Here is a 22,505-nt window from a genome sequence, read left to right on the forward strand (position 1 = left end):
AGTGAAACTTAAGATCAAATTGACATTTAAATACAACGAGATAAGTCATTTTCCTTTTGTTACTATAATTAGATTATCATGCTTTTAGTTTAAATATAAACTGTTGTAAGGGAAAAAATCTTCAGATTCGCATACTATTGATTTCTGTTTTCATTATTTGCTCCTGTTTATATAAGATCCATTTTTTATTCTTTAGCTTTAAAGATTCTTTATGTCATTTAACCAGTTAATTCATTAAAGCAATAAACAGTATTTTTATGCCTTTCGTCACAGTGGATATATCGATTTGATTTTTATGTTTCCGTATTTTTTACAATACATTAACTTTCAATCAAACAAAAAACAATAATCAATTTTAACATACATTTGGGTTTCTCAAACTTGAATTAAATTTCTTTATAACCTCGAGGTTCAATCATGCGTAAAACTATAAACTATGAGATAGTTTCATGATATATAATAATAAGATTTGAGTCATATTTGTCAATAAATTCAATCAATACTTCTTTTATTTGATTGTTATTTTATTATAAGCATATTTTCACGACACTCCCTATATTTACTGATATAATTATAAATACAGGAGAGAATGTGAACACTTGTCTTAAATATGGATTGGGTAGTTAACACAAAGTCGGCAAAATGAATGACAGTTATAATTTGTTCAGACTAAAAAATCACACAAAAATACCAATAACAAATCAAAATAAGCAAAAATATACTTATTTATTATATACTTATAAATGAAATATTGAGAAATATTGATGAAATAAAATGCGTATTTTCATTTTCCGTATTTTCACTGTAAAAATTTATTTTTCACTGCAGTGAAACATATTTTCCGTATTTTCACTGGTGTCTTGCCGGACTACTTTCTTTTAAATTCTTCCAGTACATTCTGCCAGAAAGTCTTTCAAATTTTATCGCAAAAAAAGAGAAAAGTGTATATAATAAACAGAAAATTCAAGTTTTTTCAATAAATACATGATTTATTTTCATCTTGTGGCATGAAAATTACCATATTTCACTCGTGGCTACCGCCACTCATGAAATATTTATTTTCATACCACTCGATGAAAATAAATCATGTATTTATAGAAAAAACTTGAATATCCTCTATGTATTTAGGAAAGAGGTAAAACAGTGTGATAATACAATAGATACAGTCATACATTGCAAAAAAAAACTCACATTATAATAATAAATTAATAAAGTTAGGTTTGATTTTTGAAAAATGAGAAACATTGGACACATTTATTTAGATAATTATAAATTTTTCAACACCCGGACCGATGGGCCTATAAAATTCTGAAAAAAATGGGAGATTCCATCCACGCATTGGAAATGTTGTAGACTCGTTTTTATTGAGTCTGTTCATTAAAGATAATGTAAAAGTGCAACATTTCTCACGCCCCTTAGCACCGGCTTGAGACTAAATGTGCCGGAATCTAACAGTCACGCTAAATAAGAATAAATCGTACACATGTTTATGTTTTTATACAAATGTACAAATGAATATTACAGATGTTATAGAATGATATCAGTTGATCATATTGAACACATGGTGCAATGATATTCATATCATAAGCCTACTCCATATTTATCTGTTTCAACAACCTACTTTACATGTATATCTATTGTATTTACATTGTCTCTGATAATATTACATTTCACAAACGAAATAAAATAAGGAATCTCAGACATCACATGTTATTCTGCAAACAATTATGTAGCGAAACTTTGTCCTATATTAGTTTAGTCAAGTGCAATTCTAGCATGAACATACCAAAATAGGACATAAAGTGGACTTTTTCCCTTAATGTATCATTATTTTACCAAATTCCGTGACAGTCAACATCTCCGTATAATCAAATTTTACATAAATAGAGAATGTAAGACGTTTTCTGTCAGAGAATTTCGCTTAATTTTTGTGATCATATCTCAGACCTGATAATAAATTCCCTCAAAATGTTTCCTGACAAAATGTTGAACAAACCATAACTGTCATTTATATCATTCTTGCATAACTTTGATAGTTCGAAATTTAGTTCGATATATATATATAAATTTTGTTAATTAAGGTTAACTAAGGTAGATAAAACTTTCTTCAAAGTAAGACATTATGCTTATAAGATACATTGCTATAATTGCCAAAATTAATTTGTTAATTAAAACGTGTTCTTGGTAAAACTTTCGTTATTTTGTTTTGGCACTGTTCAAATGGGACTTTTTTGTAACTGGTCTCAAACTTGAAACAAAAAGTATTTATTCTATGGATTTTTGTTTAAAACTTCTTACATTCACTTTTTGTAACATTATATTTAAAAAATTAACAAAGTCCTTTTTCCAATATTCGATTTTGGATTATTTTCAAATTAATATTATCTTGCTTTGTAGACTGCAGATTTGTCTTACTAATTTTAAAGACACTTTCATCGATTTATTTTTTATTTCGTTGTGCATACATAAATTGTTCATTTTATGTAAATCTAGGTATTAAACTTGAAAAGGAGGTACAGGGGAATTTACCATTAGAAGTGGCAAGTCGCAGTAAGTGAAGACGTAATTGATTCTTTAAATGTTTATATAAAAATATGCTTACTTATAATACTAAGAAATAGAACAATGATAAATGCTATAATGTATTTGTACCGTAAATGTCAATTTGATGATAAGTAAACTTGATATTTACCACCGATATAATTTCATTGTATACACTACAAATAGTAATTTCGTTTAGTAATTTCGTGTAATTAACAATCCCGTGATAGCTCAGTTGGTAGAGCGGAGGTCTGTAGTGGTTATTCTGTTATCCTTAGGTCACTGGTTCAAATCCGGTTCGCGGGACTTTCTTTTTGTAACTGAGTTCAATACAAAATATTTTAGCAAACAATAGTAATAGTAACAGTATTCTGTATCACTAATGCCTAAAATATGTCTTGTTATAAGAAAAATTCTTCAACATCGAAAACTTTTTCAGAATAAATTTATTATATCTAAAAATATGTAGGAGACCTTTAACACCTGAAAATCAGAAACAAATTTGTCACCAGTATATCGTAAAAGTTTTGTTATATCAATATATTTCAGATGTTTTAATATTTATTCTTGACTTTTGTCGGTCGCAGATTAGCAGATTATGTCCCTACATCAATGTGTACAACGATTTGCATCTTTTGTCCATGCATTTTACTTGTTATATTTCGTTGTTGTGTCATACCATAATGTTAGTACTTCATTTTCATTAATGTTTATCTAGGTATTTCTAATTCTTGATAAGGCGGTGCTGGGGTATATGTTATATCGCATTTAGTAATAAAGCAACTGGACATATCCCAGTAAATGTGAGTGTGTGATTTTCTTTTTCTATATAAGAACACAATTGGGTAATTGAAGGTATTGGAGAAAAAACACCATTGCAAAAGCAACGTCCGGCTATTTTGCTTTCTATTTTAAATTGGTTGAGGATCTTAATAGAAATCACAGTATGTTATCACTTTTTCAAACAAGAACTAAAGAAAAAAAAAGAAAAAAAAGAAAAATGAAATAAATAAATTAAAGAAAAGAGATCTACAACAAAATTGGTCAACGTGCCAATTCGTAAGTCTCAATTCCTCCTTTGTTACTGAAAAGACGCAAAAAATGAAAGAAAATGTAATAAAAACAATAAAACTGTAAAAGTAAACAGCATTTTTATATCTGGTGCAATGTCTTTTACGATATAAAATTTTACAAATAAAATAAAAGCTAGAACTCTGCTGCTATTCTGCAACCATTCATATAGTTAAATATTTTCGTATATTAGTTTAGTCACATAAAAGATCTAGTGATATCTAAGTATAAAAAAAGCCGTAAAGTGGACTTCTTTTCTTAATGTATCATTATTTTACCGAATTTCGTGACAATCAACATCTCTTATAATCAAATTCATATTGTCATTGCTTGACGTTTTCTGTTAGCAATTCGCATAAAGTTTTCGATCATATCACAGTCCTGATAATGAAATATTTCAAAAATGGTAACATTATAAGTAGTTGAACAAATTATAACTGTCATTTATATCATCTTGTAGAGATTTAATACATTCAAATGAACATGCAATAAAGTTTTTAATAGTGTTTTTTTTTTCCAGAATTAAAAGGCTTTGCTTTTAGAACTGACGGATATCTTTGAAAAATAAAAACAATATACACGCTGATATTATTTGTACAATTACAATGTATTTGACTCAATTGTAAATGTACATTTATTACAAAGTTAAACCACAAAACAAAAACAAATAGTTGAAAATCGCAGACTACAACTTATGGCAACACCCCTCAAGCCCCTAAACACCGTCACCATTATATTAAGCATTATGTTATCATTACTGTGTTGACCATCGTCGGCATTTTGTCAAAATAATATCAATATAAATTTGAATAAAAATATATGCTTTAAGTTTTTAATACAGATCCCGAATCTAGTTTCTGTAATCGAATAGTGAAATCATATATCTTTAAGTAGCAGTCGAATAAATTTCATTAAATTGTGGTTGTAATCTAGCGATACTATCGCTGTAAGGTGGAACATGATAACTAGCTAGATAAATCATTGCTGTTCAAAGAAAATCCTATCACCTTGCCGATCTAATATATGAATTTCTTTACATACATACGGAATATTATGTTGTACTTTGTATTTTGCTACGAGCAGCGTTTTACATTTGTATCATATACCTGTACGTTTTCAGACAAAAAATAACTTCTATTATTAATTTACGAATTAAAACATTAATGATGGACGAATACGTGATTTTCAATAGTTTTGGTTGCCGTTTCCAAATGTTACGTAATACACAGCTAAGATGGGAATCAACGTAAAAAATAGTCCGGTACTTCCATACATGGAACAGTATTTGTCACACACATAATACAGATTTTTTTATCCGTTGAAGTGTATTCGCGCTTTAAGAATTCCGTGAATTTTCGGGGAAAAAATTATAGGTATATAATAAAAAGAATTTATCAAACATAATGTTTCTTGTTTTTTTATTATTATTTTTTTATTTTTCAAACATTATTTATGTTTAAATAACATAATCTGATAATTGCAACAGAAGGAAAATGTCTGTTCAAATTGTATCTTAAATGTCAATTTGATCATTTGTAAACGTGATATTTCCCAATTATATAATTATATACTATCTACTAATAGTAATTTTGCTTCTGTGGCAATCCCGTGATAGCTCATAGCTGGTTCGAATCCGGTTCGCGGGACTTTCTTTTTGATGTGTGTTATACTTCTATTTTTTTTCTAAATATTTTATATACTTTATATACATTTAGTATACATGAATATGAAGTACGATATTTTACACTATTTTGTTTCCTTTTTCAAACTGTACAGTATGTTTTAAAGTAAAAGGAAAAGAATATATATCACATTAGTCATCATAGCAATTTGTAAGTACCATTTCCTTCATTCTTTTTTCAAGTTATCCGAAAAAAGCTAAGTTAGTAAAAAGGCAATTTTGTACAAAAATATCACTTTACCAGTAGTATACCTAATATCTAATTGTATATCAATTGTATACTTTATATCAATTACATTGTCTGTAAAGATATTAAATTTGACAAAAAAAATAACAGCTAGAACTCTCAGACATCACCTTTTATCCTGCAAACAATCATGTAGTTAAACTTTGTCCTATATTAGTTTAATCACATAAAAGATCTAGTGCAATTCTAGTATGAACATATGAAATAGGCCATAAAGTGGACTTCTTTCCCTAATGCATCATTATTTTACCAAATTCCGTGACAGTCAACATCTCCTTATAATCAAATTTTATATAAACAGAGAATGTAAGACGTTTTCTGTTAGAGAATTTCGCTTAATGTTTGTGATCATATCTCAGACCTGATAATAAATTCCCTCAAAATGGTTTCATCAAAACTAGCCGAACAAATCGTAACTGTCATTTATATCATCTTGCAGACTTATTAAGAATTCATATATCTTAATTATCCAAGCAATAAAGAAGACAGATCTGCCTTCCCTTGTATAAATGTATCAGATAATTAGATAATTGTTATACCTTCAAATATGAACATGTCACAAAATAAGGTCTCATTAATGGATAATTTTATTCTCCAAAGAATTTATAGAACTAGATATTTGGAAAATGAAAACAATAGATGTATTTGTGTGGGTCTTAAGTATACATTTTATTCTATCGGAATTAGAAAATGGACAATGCTTAGTTGAGTTTTTATGTCTATATGTTTTAAAGATTAAATCAGAAAGGAAGAACTTGTAAATAACAAAGGATATATTTCAATGCAACTTGGTTTCAATTTATAGAGGGATATTATAGTAACTCCATTGTGCAAGGTTTTAAAGCCTAAAAACATAAAAGTTCTAATTCTTGCATAAATAAAGTGATTTACTAAAAATAGAAAATTATACAAGATATTCTCATAATTAACTAAACATATATTTTGTGCGATTTTTAGCCCGATTTGAGTGCAAGTGTGCAACGCATTTCAAATGTATTTAACTCTGCACTTCAGGAAAAACAGAGTGATCGAATGATCTGAATTTTTGCACAAAGACTGATGGTTTTGACCTCCAAAAATCTCGAAAACAATATTATATGTATATTATTTTAATATGAAATTGCCGATGGCAAAATATCATTAAAAATATAACATTACAAGTAGTAGTTGAACAAATTATAACTGTCATTTTTAACATCTTGCAGATATTTAATTTCTTCAAATATGTACATGTCAAAAATAATTTGAAGCGTCCAACATTGATAAAAGGATTTGATTTTAGAGAGGACAGAGATCTTTAATAAACGGAAACAGTATATTATGCTTATATATGCAGGTTTTATTTGTACTACAAGAGACCGTACCAAGCTTGATAGTAAATTTGCATTTATCTTAGAATGAAAAAATAAATAGTTGAAAATCGTAGATTCCAATTTAGGGCAACACCTCTCACACTCGTTAGCACCACCATCATTATATATAGCATTAAATTATCAACAACAACAAAAGGACTGCAATCCGATCAAAAATATAAAAAATCTCTACAGTGGTAAGCTTTGTTTAATTGTATCAACATCATAGATTGACAATATCACCACTGCATCGGGCATTGTCCACATTTTGTAAAATTAAAATCAATCTAAATTTCAATAAAATTATATGTCTTTAGAGTCCAATATAGTATAGTGTCTGTATCTGCTTAGACTTAGTATGAATTTGTATATATAAATACCATTTGCCCATTTGGTTACTTGCTTTTCGATTTTTCAAATACTTAAATTGAAATATCATAATCGGATAATAGCAACAAAAAGGAAAATGACTGTTCAAATTATATTTTAAATGTTAATTTAATCATAAGTTAACATGATATTTCCCGATGATATAATTTTATATTATCTGCTACAAATAGTATTTTCTGATGCATGTCAATCCCGTGATAGCTCAGTTGGTAGAGCGGAGGACTGTAGTGTTTATTCTGTCATCCTTAGGTCACTGGTTCGAATCCGGTTCGCGAGACTTTCTTTTTAGATGTTATATTTTGTATATATGAATATGAAGTACGATATTTTACGCTATTTTGTTTCCTGTTTTAAGCTGGTTGAAAATCTCAAAAGAAAGTACTGCACGCTATCACTATTTAGAACAACGTAACATTAGTCAATGTGTCAATTCGTAAGTTCCATTTCCTTCATTCTTTTTTTTCAAGTTATCCGAGAAAAGCTAAATTAGTTAAAAGGCAATTTTATGCAAAAATATAAGTAAACCAGCAGTACATCTAATTGTATATCAATAGCATACTTTATATCAATTACATTGTCTGTAAAGATATTCAATTTGACAAATAAAAATCTAGTGCAATTCTAGTATGAACATAACAAATAGACCATAAAATGGACTTCTTTCCCTAATGCATCATTATTTTACCAAATTCCGTTGCAGTCAACATCTCCGTATTATCAAATTTTATATAAACAGAGAATGTAAGACGTTTTCTGTCAGAGAATTTCGCTTAATGTTTGTGATCATATCTTAGACCTGATAATAAATTCCCTCAAAATGGTTTCATCAAAACTAGCCGAACAAATCATAACTGTCATTTATATCAAACTTGCAGACTTATTAAGAATTCATATATCTTAATTATCCAAACAATATAGAAGAAAGATAGGTTTTCCCTCTACACGTTTCCTTGTATAAATTTATCAGATAATTAGATAATTGTTATACCTTCAAATATGAATATGTCACAAAACAGAATAAGGTATAACAATGGATAGTTTTATTCTCCAAAGAATTTATAGAACTAGATATTTGGAAAATGAAAACAATAGACGTATTTGTTTGGGTCTTAAGTATACACTTTATTCTATTGGAATTAGAGAATGGACAATGCTTAGTTAAGTTTTTATGTCCATAGGTTTTAAAGATTAAACCAGAAAGGAAGAACTTGTGAATAACAACGGATATATTTTAAGGCCAACTTGGTCTCAATTTATAGAGGGATATTATAGTAACTCCATTGCGCAAGGTTTAAAAGCCAACACACATAAAAATTCTTGCATAAATAAAGTGATTTACTAAAAACAGAAAAAATCGACAAGATATGCTCATAATTAACTAAACATATATTTTGTGCGATTGTTAGTCAAGTTTGAGTTAAAAGTGTGCAACGCATTTCAAATGTTATTAACTCTGGTCTTTAAAAATTGTTATTCAGGAAAAACAGAGTGATCGAATGATCTGACATTTTGCACAAAGACTAATGGCCTAGACCTCGAAAAATCTCAAAAAAATATGCATATTATTTTAATATAAAATTATTGCCGATGGCAATAAATTCATTAAAAATATAACATTAAAAGTAGTTGAACAAATTATAACTGTCAATAACTGTTTATATCACCTTTCAGAGATTTAATTTCTTCAAATATGTGCATGTCAAAAATAATTTGAAGAGCCCAACATTGATAATTTTCAGAATTAAAATGCTTTGCTTTTAGATCTTTGACAAACGGAAATAGTATTGCTAATATATTTCAGTTTATTTTGCACAATAACAGACGGCACTAAGCTTGATAGTAAATTTGCATTTATTGTAAAATGGAACCCAGAAAACAAATAATTGAAAATTGTAGACTCGAATTTAGGACAGCACCTCCCACACTCCCTAGCGCCGCCACCATTATATTATGCATTAAATTATCGACAACAATAAAAGAATTCCAATCCCGATGAAAAAGGTAACAACTCTGTACTGTCAAAAGTTTTGTTTAATTGCGTCAACATCATAGATTCCAATTGAAATTGAAATTATCTCCACTGCGTCGATATTGTCGACATTTTGTCAAATTAGAATCAATCTAAATTTAAATAAAATTATATGCCTTCAGTGTACAATACCGCTCCTGTATTTACTTTCTGTAATCGAATAGTGACATCATATATCTTTATGTAGCAGTCAAATTTTTTCATTTAATTTTGGTTGTAATCTGGCCATACTACAACTGCATGTAAGATGGTACATGACAACTAGCTAGATAAATCACAACTGTTCAAAGAAAATCATATCATCTTGCCGACCTAGTACATATGAACATTTTTACATACATACGGAATATTATGTTGTAGTAGCTTTCTTAGGCTTTGTATTTTGCTACGATCAGCGTTTTACATTTTGTATCATATACCTTTACGTTTCCAGACAAAAAATAACTTCTATTAGTAATTTACGAAATAAAATCGTGAATGATGGACGAATATGTGATTTTCAGTAGTTTTGGTTCCCGTTTCCAAATGTTACGTAATACACAGCTAAGATGGGAATACGAGAGTTGTCCAAAAAATTCATGCACTGCAGTTATTGTCATGAGAGTTATTAATAAAAACAAATGAATTATATATCACTTGAAGGGGAAACCTTTCTAAAATACGAAAACAAAAGCAAAAGCTGAGTAACCGGCGTGTCGTGTAAAAGAATGGTCATTAAGTTACCTTAGTAACGTTATACCGGCGCACGACAAAAAATTGGTTAGTTCATTACTGTTATTGTATTAATTGTTTGTTGCTTGTAAAGTGGCATTTGCTTTTTATCTTATAATAAAATTTTGTTTTTCTGTCAATAGAGGAATGATTGATGCAAAGTATTTTGTAGTTTTTATTTTTATGCAACGTACATGTAACATATGCCAACAGTGCACGAATATATTGCAAAACCCTCGTCACATGCGCCGGCATTACAGACGGCCGTCTGCCTGGCCGGTTGTCATCGTCTACCGACACTCTCTCTCATCTACAAAGCGTTTGTGCCATTTAAAAGCCAGCCTTCGAGACACTGAACTGGTCCTGCTTGCCCTTTTAAGTTCTTTGTAGGTATCTGTTGGTGTTTTACCAATACTTGCACAAAATTTAATGATCGTCCGTATTTCCAGACGTTAGGCGACTGATTTTTTCACGTAATTACAGTATTGACGACCACACACAAATGTTTATTTACGAGCGTTACACTAGAGCAAATAACGTCATATTTACTAGTGACGTTAGGAATACAAATACACACTTTCCCTTAATTTTAATGTTTATATGTAGTGTTTAAAGAATGCCGTGATGCATCAAAATAATGAACTAACCACATTTTTTTTTCGTGCGCCGGTATATCGTTACCAAGGTTACTGTATGACGATTCGTTTTCACGACATGATAGTTACACGTTGTTTTTCTTTTGTTTTCTTATTTTGGACAGATTTCCCCTTCAAATGATATATAATATATGTTTTTCTATCAATAACTCTCACGACAATAACTGCAGTGCACGAATTTTTTGGACAACCCTCGTACCAACGTCAAAAATATTCCGGTACTTCCATATATGGAACTGTATTTGTCACTTACATAATATGGATTTTTTTATCCGTTGAAGCGTATTCGCGCTTTAGGAATTCCGGAATTTTCGGGAAAAAATTTATAGGTATATAATAAAAAGAATTTATCAAACATAATGTTACTTGTTTATTTTTTTTTTCACATTTATGTTTAAGTAACATAATCCGATAATTGCAACAAAAGAAAAATCACTGTTCAAATTGTATCTTAAATGTCAATTTGATCATTTGTAAACGTGATATTTCCCAATTATATTATTATATTTATCTACTAATAGTAATTCCGTTTCTCTGTCAATCCCGTGATAGCTCAGTTGGTAGAGGTAGTGGTTATTCTGTTATCCTTAGGTCACTGGTTCGCGGGACTTCATTTTGATGTGTGTGCTATACTTCTTATGTTTCTCATTTTTTATATACATCATGTACATTTAGTATATATGAATATGAAGTACGATATTTTACAATATTTTGTTTCTTGTTAAACTGGTTAAAAATCTCAAAAGAAAGTGCTGTATGTTATCACTACTTAGAAGAAAGTAATAGGAAAATAATCTATATCACATTAGTCAATGTGCCAATTCTTATATGTCATTTCCTTAATTCTTTTTTTTCAGGTTATGCGCGAAATAACGCAATCAGTAAAAAAAACCCAATTCTTTACAATGTAGAAGACAGATCGGCATTCCCTTTAAATGTTTCCTCGTACGAATGTATCAGATAATTAGATACATGCAGTTGTTATACCTTCAAATATGAAAACGCCACAAAACAGTATGCCTCTCACGCTCCCTAGCACCGTTACCATTATATTAAACATTAAATCATCAACAATAAAAGTATTAAAACGCAAAACATAACAACTCTGTACAGTGAAAAGTTTTGTTTAATTGCGTCAACATCATAGATTCTAATTGAAATTTGAAAATATCTCCACTGCGTCGATACTGTCGACATTTTGTAAAAATTAAAATCAATCTAAATTTGAACAAAATTATATGCCTTTACCTTACAATACAGTCAATGTATCTACTTTCTGTAATCGAATAATGACATTATATTCCTTTAAGTAGGCGTCTAAGGTTTTTATTTATTTGGTGGCAATCTGGCAATAAATTCCATGTCAGGTCGAACATCATAACTAGCTACACAAATCATAACTGTAATTCATATCATCTTGCCAACTTAGTATGACTTTGTATATCTAAAATATCATGTGCCCATTTGTAATAGTGCATAATATTACTTGTTGTTCGAGTTTTCAAACTCTTATGTTTAAAAAACGTAATCTGATAATTGCAACCCAAAGGAAAATGACTGTTCAAATTGTATTTTAAATATTATTTGATTATTAGTTAACGTGATATTTTCATATAATATAATATTATTGTATCTCCTACAAATAATATCAATATAAATCCCGTGATAGCTCAGTTGGTAGAGCGGAGGACTGTAGTGGCTATTCTGTCATCCTTAGGTCACTGGTTCGAATCCGGTTCGCGGGACTTTCCTTTTTGATGTTATATTTTGTACATCTATTTCTTTCAGTTTTCATATGCTGCATTTATAAAGTATATATGAATATGAAATACGATGTTTTACACTATAATGTTTCCTGTTTTAAACTGGTTGAAAATCTTATAAAAGTACTGTACGAGTGTGTTATCACTATCTAGAACATAGTAAAAGAGAAATAATCTGTATCACATTTGTCAATTTGCCAATTCGTAAGTGCCATTTCTATCATTCTCTGCGAAATAACGCAATTAGAAAAAGGCAATTTTATACAGAAATGTAACTTTAAAAGAAGCATATGTAATAGCAATAACAATAGCATACTTTATAGCAATGGCATTGTCTTTAAAGATATCAAATTTGACAAATAAAAATAACAGCTAGAACCATGTAGTTAAACTTTGTCTTATATCAGTTTAATCACATAAAAGATCTAGTACAATGTTTAGTATGATCATAAGAAATAGGCCATAAAGTGGACTTCTTTCCCTAATATATCATTATTTTACCAAATTCTGTGATAGTTAACATCTACGTATAATCAAAAATTTATATAAACAGAGAATGTAAGACGTGTTCTGTCAGAGAATTTCGCTTAATGTTTGTGATCATATCTTAGACCTGATAATAAATTCCCTCAAAATGGTTTCATCAAGACTAGCCGAACAAATCATAACTGTCATTTATTTCAAACTTGCAGACTAATTAAGAATTCATATATCATAATTATCCAAACAATATAGAAAACAGACCGGCATTCCCTCTAAATGTTTCCTCGTACAAATATATATCAAATAATTAGGTAGTTGTTACACCCTCAAATATGAATACGCCACAAAACAGTATGCCTCTCACGCTCCCTAGCACCGTTACCATTATATTAAACATTAAATCATCAACAATAAAAGTATTAAAACGCAAAACATAACAACTCTGTACAGTGAAAAGTTTTGTTTCATTGCGTCAACATCATAGATTCTAATTGAAATTTGAAAATATCCTCACTGCGTCGATATTGTCGACATTTTGTAAAAATTAAAATCAATCTAAATTTGAATAAAATTATATGCCTTTACCTTACAATACAGTCAATGTATCTACTTTCTGTAATCGAATAGTGACATCATACATCTTTAAGTAGGCGTCTAAGGTTTTCATTTATTTGGTGGCAATCTGGCAATAAATTCCATGTCAGATCGTACATCATAACTAGCTACACAAATCATAACTGTTTAATTCATCAATCATCTTCCAACTTAGTAATGACTTTGTATATCTAAATACAAATTTGCCCATTTGTTATATGGTGCATTATATTACTTTTTAAAACATTTTATGTTGACATAGAACTTAATCTGATAATTGCAACAAAATGGCATTGTATTTCAATTGTCAATTTGTTCATTAGTTAAAGGGATATTTTCCTATAATATAATGTTATACTATCTACTAAAATAGTAATTTCGTATCGATATTAATTCCGTGTAGAGGTTATTCTGTCATCCTTAGGTCACTGGTTCGAATCCGGTTCGCGGGACTTTCCTTTTTGATGTTGTGTTTAGTTCTTCTATTTCTTTCTCAATTTTTATATACTTAATATACATTTAGTATAAATGAATATGACGTACGATATTTTACAATATTTTGTTATCACTACTTAGAACAAAGTAAAAGGGGAATGATCTATATCACATTAGTCAATGTGCCAATTCTTATATGCCATTTCCTTAATTTTTTTTCAGGTTATGCGCAAAATAACGCAATCAGTAAATAAACCAATTCTATACAAAAATGTAACTATAACAGTGGCATACCTAATATTTATACCAACAGCATACTTTATATCAATTACATTACCTAAAAAGATATTAAATTTGATAAATAAAATAACAGCTAGAACTCTAAGACATCACCTGTTATTCTGCAAACAATCATGTAGTTAAACTTTGTCCGATATTAGTTTAGTGACATAAAAGATCTAGTGCAATTCTAGTATAAACATCAGAAATAGGCCATAAAGTGGACTTTTTTCCTTAATGTATCATTATTTTACCAAATTCCGTGACAGTCAACATCTCCTTATAATCAAATTTTATATAAACAGAGAATTTTAGACGTTTTCTGTCAGAGAATTTCGCTTAATGTTTGTGATCATATCTCAGACCTGATAATAAATTCCCTCAAAATGGTTTCATCAAGACTAGCCCAACAAATCATAACTGTCATTTATATCAAACTTGCCAGACTTATTAAAAGAATTCATATAATAATAATAATCTTTTATTCACAAAAGGTTACAAACCCATGAGTGTCATGGTAATACAATCAATCATTTAATAATAAATATAGGTCAATGGTGACATATAACAATGAATATAATAGTCTCTAAAGACATGTAATTACACATTTTATGTAACAATTCTTAATAGAATTAATTGTGTTGGCATACATAAAGCTTTTTAAACACTAGAAATAAAAAAGTAAATAAAATAAATTGCATTAATGTTCTAACCGGAAAGAAACTTAGTAATTCACAAAAACCTGACTTGTATACTTTTGATTTAATACATTACAATCACATATAAATATGTATGTTTTACTAGAAGAAACTTAATATTGATAATATAACATGAACTAATAATTAAATACACATGTTATTACACTTTACAATATAAAATGTATGTTTTTAAGTATTGAATGATTAAACAAAACAGATTATTAATATATACTTGTAAAAATGACGTTGTCAGGAGAAAAGTGTGAATGAAAATATTTCTAAGAAAAAGTAAATCGGTTGTACGGATTTCAAAAGCTTTATAAATAAAAGTGGACAGTTTTCTTATTATAGTAGTCGATTCATTTGACATTAATTTCGATAAATTTTAGGTATGTTTTGGTCTTTTCCAGTAGTACTTTGGTAAAATACTTCGTTCGTATTTCACAATATAAAGTACATTCTAATAAAAATGGTATTCATCTCGCTCGAGTTTGTTACATATTATACATTTTCTTTCATTTCTTGGAATTTTGTTTGGTTTATGCCATCTCCCTGTTTTCAATTTAATAACCTATGTGCTGAAACTCTAAATCTTTGTTAAATGCTATTTCTAAATTTCTGAATGTTAATTTGTTCAAGATACAATTTAAAAAATCAAGTTTGAAAAAAAGAATGTAAATCGGGAAGCTCTTGATGAATTGCGTAGAGATTCAGTCCAGTTTGCATGTAGTTATTTTTAAGTCTCTGTTTTACCAAGTTCAAAAAAAAAATTTCATTTCCCACTCCTGATTAACCCAAATGATAAAACCCTAGTCTCTGAAGTAATTGTTTAAATTGAATTGGGCCCAACATTTTATAATTTTGGTTTTTGTTCTATATTAAAAGATCATCATATTGTAAATTTTTTAATGTAGCAAAATGTTGTTCCGATTTAAAAATTTTAAAAAAACCAAAATTTTTAAAATTCGTATCATTCTAAGCTGTATTAATTGTTCTCTTGCCTAATTCTCCATAAACGAAGTTATTTGAGTTTGTGGCTTACTCCTAATAAATTTTTGCAAAAAATTTCAAATGTTTATTTTCTATCTTTTTTGCTTCCATAAAAACCCCCTACCTCGCATCCATAGCTAAAAATAGGTGTTATTAATTGTCAAAAAGGTCGAGTGTAATGTGAAACTGAGATTAAGGAAAGTTTTGCATATAAGCAGTTAAAAGTTTAAATATTGCCTTTTAATGCTTGTCCTGAAAAGTGCTTCGAAAGTTTTGTGGAAATGACCACCCACTGTAAGAAACGATTCCTAAATAGTGAATTTATTTACTATTTCAATTTCTGTATTTCCATATAAAAATCTTAAATTCTGCTGATTTATTCCTCCCTTTTTAAAAACCATTATTTTTGTTTTATTTTACGTTTTAGTTTTAGTTTCCCATTCGTCGCAATAATCTTTTAAAAATATTTAATCCATTTGAAGATCTTCTTTGTTTCGATATAATAGCAAATGTGTCCGCATATAAAATAAAACTTTTAGAGTACCTAAGTCATGCTTTAAAAACTTTTAATATAAAAGTATTTCTAAGTCATTTATGTACATAGAAAAAAGAAAAAGGGGACAAGCTGTCCTTGACGGACCCCTTTAATGAAACATGAAAGTTTTCGCTTCAATGTATTTTGAATAATTTAATTCTGGATTTGACGTTTGTATACATAGATTTCAAACTTTCATTCTTTCCCCTGACTCCTAATTTTATTAGCTTTAACCATAGATTATCCCCTAACAATAAAATCAAATGCTTTTTTGTAAGTCAACGAAGCAAACAAAAGACGTTTATTTTTCAAATTATATATTAAATTATACTTTGTAATACAAAATATTATCTACAGTTCCCATCTTTGACCTAAATCCTGCCTTGGCGCGTCAATGTAAACGTGATAGTTCTCTGCCCAATTATTAAGACGTGTATTAAGTATTTTTTTGAAAAAGTTTAACCTAGGGTACTTAGTAATGTCACTGCCCCTGTAATTTTCCGGTAAATTTTATTATCTCCTTTTTATAGATAGGTATTATGAAAAACCTTCAGACCACATTTGGGAAAATAACCTTGCGATAGTAATTTGTTAAAAGCTTGAGTAAATATGGTAGTAGCAAAAGTTAATTCGTATTTGTAAAATTCATTTAAAATAGTCGGGTCCTCCGGAACGATCATTCTTAAGTTCTGAGCATGCGCGTAATATTTCATTTTCCGTGATTCTAAATCAGTTCATCAAACATACACTGAAATTCCCCATTGAAATATCGTTTCGTTAAAAATAAAATTGCGTCATCGTCCGGTTGAAAAAAAATTGAATCTGGGTTTATTTATCGCTTTAAAGTATTCGGCGAAAATGGTGTACAGGATATTACTATGTTTTTCTGCCTTATACCTGTATTCTTTAAATAGCTTCCAATATTCTTTTTGCATTTTATAACGAATTTTTCTAAAATTTTTCGGTTTCCTGAATATCGTGATTAAGCTTTTTTTTCTAATTAATGTTTATAATCCGTTCTAGATTTTACCATATTTATTCTATTTTCTGTAGTTTTATCTGCTCTATAAATATTCAAGTTTCTATAAAATTCTTTTTGTTTCCCCTTACAGTCATTGTCGTACCAATTATTTCTTTGTTTCGTTTTTTTCGGGTTATTTGCTCTTTTTCTGAAGATTGGGTCACATACACTGGACAAAAACTCATATATCTTAATTATCCAAACAATATAGAAGAAAGATTTCTTTCTCCTCTAAATGTTTCCTTGTATAAAATTTAATGTATTACAGATTATTACTTAATTATGATGTTATACCTTAAATTATTAACATGTCACAAAACAGTATAAGGTCTCAAAAATTGATAGATTGTTTTTAAAAGAATTTATGGAACTGTTATAGATACATCTGGAAAATGACGTATTTGTGTGGGTCTTATGTGTACACTTTATTTAAACAAAGTGATAAAGTGTACAATGCTTAGTACATAAACCAAGAATGGAAGTATTTGATAATAACAAAGGGTATATTTCAAGGCAAACTTGGTCTCCATTTATAGAGGGATATTATAGTAACTCATTTTCGCAAGGTTTAAAACCCTAAAAACATTAAAGTTCTAATTCTTGCATAAATAAAGTGATTTACTAAAAATAGAAAAATATACAAGAGATGATAGACACATATGCATTATTTTAAAATGGTTACATAATAAGTACATGAATTGAACAAATTATGACTGTCTTTTATATAATCTTGCAGAGCTTTAATTTATTCAAATGTGAACATGTCATATACTAGTTTGAAGTGCAAAACATTGATTTTTTCAGAATTAAAAGGCTTTGCTTTTAAAACTGACAGATATCTATGATAAACGGAAACAGTATATGCTAATAAATGCGGGTTTTATTTGTACAAATAAGAGACGTATTAAATTATAAAACTTTTTCATTTTTTTTTAAAAAAACCCAAAAACAAATTGTGATTTATTTGGGAACACCCTCAGCTCCCCCAGCACCGCCCTAATTTTTTACATTAATTTTCAAAAACAAAAACAAAAAAACAAAAGGACTGCAATCCGATGAAAAATATAAAAACTCTCTACCGTGATAAGTTTTGTTTAATTGCACCAACATCATAGATTTCAAATGAAATTTGACAATAACACCGCTGCATAGGGTATTGTCCACATTTTGTAAAATTAAAATCAATCTAAATTTGAATAAAATTATATGTCTTTAGAGTCCAATACAGTGTCTGTATCTACTTAGACTCATTATGAATTTGTATAAAATACCATTTGCCCATTTGTTTAGTACGTAATTTACTTGATTTTCGATTTTTCAAATATTTAAGTTGATATATCATAACCTGATAATAGCAACAAAAAGGAAAATGACTGTTCAAATTTAATTTCAATGTTAATTTGATCATTTGTTAACGTGATATTTCCCCGATTATATTATTTTATAGTAAATACTAGTACTACAAATAGTAATTTCCAATACATGTCTATCCCGTGTAGAGCGGAGGACTGTAGTAGTAACTCTGTCATCCTTAGGTCACTGGTTCGAATCCGTTTCGCGAGACTCTCCTTTTTTGGTATTGTGTTACGTACTTCTATTGTTTTTTGTTTTGTTTTTTTTTCTTCATTTTTATATACAAAATATACATTAAATATACAAATATATAACTATACCAGTAGTATACCTAATATCTATATCAATAGCACACTTTAAAATCAATAGCATTGTCTATAAACATATAAAATTTGACAAATAAAATAACAACTAGAACTCTCAGGCATCACCTGTTATCCAGCAAACAATCATGTAGTTAAACTTTGTCCTATTTCAGTTTAATCACATAAAAGATCTAGTGCAATTCTAGTATGAACATGAGAAATAGGCCATAAAGTGGACTTCTTTCCTTAATGTATCATTATTTTACCAAATTCCGTGACAGCCAACATCTCCGTATAATCAAATTTTATATAAACAGAGAATGTAAGACTTTTTCTGTCAGAGAATTTCGCTTAATGTTTGTGATCATATCTCAGACCTGATAATAAATTCCCTCAAAATGGTTTCATCAAGACTTGTCGAACAAATCATAACTGAATTCATAGGTCTTAATTATCCAAACAATGTAGTAGACAGATCGGCCTTCCCTCTAAATGTTTCCTTGTATAAATGTATCAGATAATTAGATAGTTGTTATACCTTCAAATGTGAACATGCCACAAAACAGTATAAAGTCTCAAAATGGATAGATTAAAAAAACAAACATTAAAATCCTGTCAAAGATACATTTGTAAAATGAAAACAATAGATATATTTATGTGGGCCTTATGTGTACACTTTATTTAAACAGAGTGATAAAGTGCACAATACTTAGTCTTGTGTTTATGTCCATATGTTTAAAAGATGGTACAGAAATCTCGAAAAAATATATCCAGTCCATTCATTTCAAAAACCTCGGTGGAGTTCTTTTAAAAGTCATATACTTCACACCCTTATTTATCTTGTTTGTATATGCTGTTTTTGTTAACCACAAGTTTACCAATTTTGGTATGACAATAAAATTTACAATCAAAAGATCCTTACTGTTAAGAGAAAGTTTGATGAAGTTCTTTGAAGCTTTGTCAATTTGATACATTATCATCAATTTGTGAACGTACGTAAAAGAGAGTACATATTTATTTGAATAAGTTCATTAAAGGCCAATGCGTAAGAATAGTGTTCCAAACGTCCCATCCAAAGAAGAGGGCAATGATGGCCCTAGATCGCCCACCCGAGATCCTTTGCTAGAAACTGTCACTTTTTTCCAATGCAGAAGTACTTGGGGACGTCCATATTTGACCATAGAGCCATAATTTTTAATATCTTACAGCACTTATTCTTGGCAATGTTAAACGCCAAATATCTAAGCTTTATGTCAAGTACTTTCACACAACTTCACAAGATACTTTAAAGGTGTTTTCCTGCGTGTCTATGCAAAATAAGTGACCCCAGGTGTTCGATTCATAAACTTTTGTAGAGGACAAATAGGCTATGCTACACGCCAAATATCTAAGTCATGTGCATTGTAAATTCTGATGAGCTTTTTTTAAGAAAAATGGGAAAAAAGTTAGGCTCTGTTTTAAACCCAAACTATTTAGAGAAGAAGCTAAGGGTTATTTCTGTGAAGGCTGGTCTTAAAGACGAGAATCAAGATCAACAAGGCAAAGGCAACGTTCCAAAGAAATTGTGGATAAGTTTTAACGGAATGAGCTGGGCGAAACACGTCGTAAGACGGACGATAGGCATTATGCCATCACAAAAGTTGATCTATGAACATTTTTATATTCAGGTGATCTAAAAATAAAATAACAAAGTACATATGGTGTTTATAATAAGCATTTATTCACTTTCTTGTCAAATAATCTGATATTTTATAATAACAGTTTTTTTGTAATATGATTTGTTACAGATGATAATAAAATAAACAAAAACAAAAAGTAACAAAAGCTTAACAAATCAATTTTTTATTTCAAAACATGAAGCGAAGAAAGCATGAAACAAAAACAAAAATGCATAAAGTTGTAAAATTGAAAATAGGTATATGCAAAAACATTAAAACCAATTCACAAACATTTACATTAAAATCAATAAAGTTTGGTCAGTGTATCATGTAATTCACAAATTCAAAATGCCCTGAGAAACGAAAAATACTGCTGTATGTATGAAAAGCATAATTTATCATTATTTAACAACAAAATTAAACCAAGTGCTGTTTAAATTCACTTTACATGGTTTTGAAAAATCCAGATTACAATTTGGAAATAAAAATGCCCAAATATAAAAATGTGTTAAAATTTCTCTGCGACAAAAAGTCTTCAAGTTATTATTATTTTATAATATAATTAATTAGAAATATAATTATAAGTCTAGACGATAAAGGATGCGGATAGTATAATATTGAAATAGAGGCATTAGCTAGCGTATTGTGTTCATCAAACATCTTATCTTACAATAAAACAAAACAAAACAGAATCCCTAAAGAAAGCTCAACACGGCAAAATTGAAAATGTTGCAAGCTCGGTTTGATTGAGCTTGTTCACGGACAATGGTGGTATTTGCAACCTACCGTCCATGCCCCCTACGCCGGCTTACGCAGAATTCAACATTTAACATGAATTAGTAAAATTTTGAAACATACGCAGGAGCCTTACAAATAATAAACAGTTAAAATGAAGTATCCGAAGTCGCCCATCACGTCAATTTTGACAGTATTGCTAAGGTTAATTGACCCTGTTCACGGACAGTAGTAGTGACTGTAAACTATCGCCCACGACCACTTGCACCGGCTCAAACAGAACTAAATATTCAAATATGAAATGATGATTTATATAGAATTAAGAAACATCCTCAGATTAAACACAAACACTAAAATACTAAAACCAAAGCCAAGAATAGTCATCTACACTCAGTAAAAGCAGGTTTTCACAAATTAAAAACAGGAAGAAAAAAAATCACCGGAAGCAGCAGAATGAAAGAAAATAGCAACAAGAACTGAAACGGTAATTGACCTAAATAGCTCGCAAAAATCTTGGTAAAGCTAATTCATTTAGCATTTAACATGATGACATGGTCTTATAAGAGTTAAATCTGACAAATATGTAGGGAAAAACCACTATTCATATGCACATTTACGATTCGATGGAGTAAATAAAGACGTTGGTAATAATGATGGTGTTTATAGTACCTAATTCAAGAAATGGTAAAGTGAATAGTTCATTGTGAACAACCGTGTTTAGGTTATATAGACAATATTATCCATGATAAACATTTGGATCCGTCTAACAATTCCGAAATTGGTCTGGTCGCTTATTTTTTATAACTAAAAGCATTAAGATCCAGCAAGCAATGCAAACTCTGCTTCAAATATACAATGTATAATATGAACACAAAATGTAAATTATCACAATAACACAAACAAAGTGTATGAAACAATCTTACACTCAATATTGAAGAATTAAAATATCACATTAACTCACACTAATTGTGTGAAACA

General features: G+C 29.2%; 3 non-coding genes across 3 annotated transcripts; all 3 read left to right on the forward strand.

Moving 5' to 3' along the window:
• The first annotated feature begins 2,761 nt into the window (after positions 1 to 2,761).
• Positions 2,762 to 2,847, forward strand: Trnay-gua (transfer RNA tyrosine (anticodon GUA)). The gene is given in 2 exon segments: positions 2,762 to 2,798; positions 2,812 to 2,847. It is a non-coding gene; the product is annotated as a tRNA-Tyr (tRNA).
• A 4,626-nt stretch (positions 2,848 to 7,473) lies between these two features.
• Trnay-gua (transfer RNA tyrosine (anticodon GUA)) lies at positions 7,474 to 7,559 on the forward strand. The gene is given in 2 exon segments: positions 7,474 to 7,510; positions 7,524 to 7,559. It is a non-coding gene; the product is annotated as a tRNA-Tyr (tRNA).
• A 4,778-nt stretch (positions 7,560 to 12,337) lies between these two features.
• Positions 12,338 to 12,423, forward strand: Trnay-gua (transfer RNA tyrosine (anticodon GUA)). The gene is given in 2 exon segments: positions 12,338 to 12,374; positions 12,388 to 12,423. It is a non-coding gene; the product is annotated as a tRNA-Tyr (tRNA).
• Positions 12,424 to 22,505: the final 10,082 nt, after the last annotated feature.

Source organism: Ruditapes philippinarum, unplaced genomic scaffold, assembly GCF_026571515.1.
Source record: "Ruditapes philippinarum isolate M1 unplaced genomic scaffold, ASM2657151v2 ctg414_1_1_1_1, whole genome shotgun sequence".
In the NCBI taxonomy this organism is placed as follows: Eukaryota; Metazoa; Mollusca; class Bivalvia; order Venerida; family Veneridae; genus Ruditapes; species Ruditapes philippinarum.